This window comes from Tenrec ecaudatus, chromosome 11, assembly GCF_050624435.1.
Source record: "Tenrec ecaudatus isolate mTenEca1 chromosome 11, mTenEca1.hap1, whole genome shotgun sequence".
Lineage (NCBI taxonomy): Eukaryota > Metazoa > Chordata > Mammalia > Afrosoricida > Tenrecidae > Tenrec > Tenrec ecaudatus.
In genome coordinates this window covers 11,680,653-11,684,420 of record NC_134540.1, presented here as the reverse complement: position 1 = coordinate 11,684,420, position 3,768 = coordinate 11,680,653, and the positions used below count along the sequence as shown (strand labels likewise).

General features: G+C 48.4%; 1 pseudogene; it reads right to left on the bottom strand.

Annotated features, from left to right (window-relative positions):
- Nucleotides 1–1,167: 1,167 nt before the first annotated feature.
- On the bottom strand, nt 1,168–1,856 carry LOC142461644 (ferritin light chain-like; annotated as a pseudogene).
- Nucleotides 1,857–3,768: the final 1,912 nt, after the last annotated feature.

Here is a 3,768-nt window from a genome sequence, read left to right as displayed (position 1 = left end):
TTCTTGCTGGGGGCTCTTACAGCTCTTGTAACATTCCATCCATTGGTTGTATCAAGCATATTTGTACATATGTTGCCATTATCTTGTCCAAAACGTTTTCTATTTGGGCCCTTGGTATAAGCTCCTTTTTGGCCCCTCCCCCCAACCCTCATGAATCCTTGATCAATTATATATTGTTACTCTTGTTTCATATCTTACACTGTACGTTGTTTCCCTTCACCCACATTTCCGTTATTCATCCCCTTCAGGGGCAGGGGCTCTACATCCAATCTTGTGTTGGGTTCCCCCTTTCTCTCCCTTCCCCCTTTCCAACCATTCCCCTCCCCTCATGAGATCGCTACTCCCACTACTGTTCCTGAGGGGATTATCTGTCCTGAATTCCACGTGTTCAGAGCTCTCATCTGTACCAATGTGTGTTCTCCGGTCTAGCCAGATTTATAAGGTAGAACTGGGTCATGGTAGTGGGGGGGAGGAAGCATTCAGAAACTAGAGGAATGATGTGTGTTTTGTCGGTGCTATATTGCACCTTGGTTGAATCATCCCTTCCTTATAACCCTTCTGTGGGGGGAATCCAAGTGTCTACAGATGGGCTTTGGGTCTCCACTTTAACCTCCCTGTTCACATCAATAGAGTTGTTCGTTTGGCATCTTTTGATACCTGATCCCAGTGACACCTCATGTTCACACAGGCTGGTGTATTTCCATGTGGGCTTATTTGCTTCCCTGCTAGATGACTGCTTGTTTAACTTCAAGCCTTTAAGACCCCAGACACAATCTTTTGATAGCCGGGTACCATCTGCTCTCTTCATCACATTTGCTTATGTATCCATTTGTCTTCAGCAATCATGTCATGAAGGTAAGTATCAAAGAGTGCCAGGTTATTAGAACAAAGTGTTGTTATGTTAAAGGAGGCCTTGAGTAGAGGCCCAAGGTCCATCAGCTATCTTAATGCTTAACATATAAATATATGTACATTGGCTTGTATTCTTTTTATTATAAATTAATATATTTACATATATGCCTGCCTATAGCTATACTTCTTCTTCTTCTTTTTTTTTTTTTTTTGCTGCAAAAGAAAGCTTTATTGTTTCCATTTGGTCCCCAGCTGGGGAGGGGCTCCAGGGCGGTGGCGCTGCAGACCGGTTCAGGCAGAGGGGCTAAGGCCAGCCGTGGGGAGGCAGAGGGCCCCTGGCAGGTGGCTGGGCGCCGCAGGCTCCTAGTCTTCTTTGAGAGTGAGCCTCTCGAAGAGATACTCGCCCAGGCCGGCCTCGGGGCTGGCCACCCTGCGGAGGTTGGTCAGGTGGTCGCCCATCTTCTTGAGGAGTTTCACCTCTTTGTCCAGGAAGTGGTTCTCCAGAAAGTCACAGAGATGAGGGTCGGTGTGAGTGGACCCCACGGCATGCAGGTCCAGAAGAGCCTGGTTGAGTTTTTTCTCCAGGGCCAGGGCAGCTTCCCTGGCGTCCAGGGTTCGACCCCACTCATCTTGAGACGGCTTCTGCACATCCTGGAAGAGGGCGCGGCCGCCACGCTGGTTCTGCAGCTTCCAGAGACGCTCGGCCCTCGCGCTGCCCCTTCACCAGCTCGCGGAAGAAGTGCCCCATGCCTTCCAAGGCCTCATTGTCGCGGTCGAAAAAGAAGCCCAGAGAGAGGTAGGTGTAAGAGGCCTGCAGGTGCAGGTTGACCAGAAGGTTGACGCCGGCCTCCACGTCGGCGGAATAATTCTGACGGATCTGAGAGCTCATGATGCGTCGGTTTGGAGGTCACCGCACGCCAAATAAAAGTGTCCGCTGGTCCCAAGAGGAGGGGCTGGCTGAGAAGCTGGTCCCCAAGTTACTTCCGGAAAGAAACCTGTTGCGTGGCAGAGGGTTGGCGGCAGGAGTCCCCGGACCTGATCCGTTCAAACACTGTTGAAGCAAGACACAGATCCTCGGGACCTCGGGGTGAGCTTAGCCAGCTATACTTCTATGAATAGCTGTTACCTCCTATTTTTGCCCTTTATTTCCTTTAACCTTTCTCCTGTCCCACTATTGTGCTCATCCTCCATTTGGCATTCAGTAATTACTCTTGGATATATTGCACTTGATTGAATCCCTCTAGGCATTATACATCATCTTTGCCATCAATTTTAGATCCCTTGTTCCCTTATCCCTGAGTTTGTAGGATCCCCAATCCAGATAACCTCATCTTTCTTCCTCAGAGCAGCTGGTGGATTTGAACCCTCAACTGTGTGGTGAGCAGCTCATTATGCCAGCAGGGCACTAGGTTTACAATCAATCAAACAGTATACTTTTCATAGTTTGCTTGGAGTTAGAAGGTATAGTCTAGGATGGCTGAGATGGAGGGGTCATCCCTGAGACACAGCCTGCCACTCCAAGAGGCAATGTTCAGAGAGCAAGTCCCCAGGCTACAGGTGCTGCCACAGTGTGGTTATTTAGCTCTCTGATGCTTACTGACCGAGTCTTATTGCTATGCTGCACTTTATTTATTATTTTGGAAAATGCCTGAGCAAATGAATGAAAAATATTCACTAGGGGACTGAAGATATATTTGGAAGACTGGGTGATATGGTCCAAGGTCGAATCAAAATAGAAGCCTCCAAAGAAGAATGTTCCCCAGCTTTCTTCATCACTGCCAGACGAGTCCCTGATACCAGTCACAGGAGACCCCGGCTGGTGCAAATGCTCAACATCCTCAGCTGCTAAGTGGAAGGTTTCAAGTCAACCCAGAGACTCCTCGGGAAGGCTTGGTGATCTCCTTCCTAAAAACCAGCCCAGAAAACCCGTCGGAGCACAGTTCTACAGGAGGAGTAGTTTGAACCCACCAGCTGCCCTGAGAGAGAGGGAGAGAGGAAGAGAGGGAGAGAGGGAGAGAGGGAGAGAGGGAGAGAGGAAGGGAGGGAGGGAGGGAGGGAGGGAGAGAGAGAGAGAGAGAGAGAGAGAGAGAGAGAGAGAGAGAGAGAGAGAGAGAGAGAGAGAGAGAGAGAGGAGGCTGTCTGTTTCTGTCCAGATGTACAGCCTGAAAACCCCCAGGTGCAAAACTATGCTGCTCTAGGGGGTCGCCCTGCGTCAGAGAAGACTCAATGACAATGGGTACAACCAACAAATGCAGCAAAAGGTGGTCACTGAGTAACCACTGATTGATCACAGTCACCATGAATCAGAGTTAACTTGGTGTCCACTGTGGTTTTTTTTTGTTTTTTAATCATTTTATTGGGAGATCATACAACTCTTTTTTTAAAAAAAAATCATTTTATTTGGGGAGCATCCATCCATCCATTGTGTCAAGCATATTTGTACATTTGTTACCATCATCATTCTCAAAACATCTGTTTTCTATTTGAACCCTTGGTATCAGCTCCTCATTTTCCCCCTCCCTCCCCACCACTGTGTGTTTTTAAAATGCCAATTGGTTCACAATATTAGCAGCAGAGAAGGGAAGCCTGTGCGGAAGGACAAAGCTTGCCGGCTCATAAGAGGGAGAGGTCACATGAGGCTGAGATATAACATGTCTCTCTGGATGGGTGTAGCAGAGGCAAACATGGGCTTATTCTCGTCACTGTTGAGAACTTTTCTGGACCACCCCCAGAAGGTGGCAAAGAGATGTGGAGCCTTATAAAGGGCACATGGTCTCACGGTAGATGGTCATCACTGAGCAAAAGGTCTAAGGACAGTGGTTGTGGGATTTAGCCTTTGCCCTGCCAACTTCAAGGTTGATGGTTCAAATCCACCCGTTGCTATTTTTGTCCGAGGCTGTCTATTCCAGAAAAGAT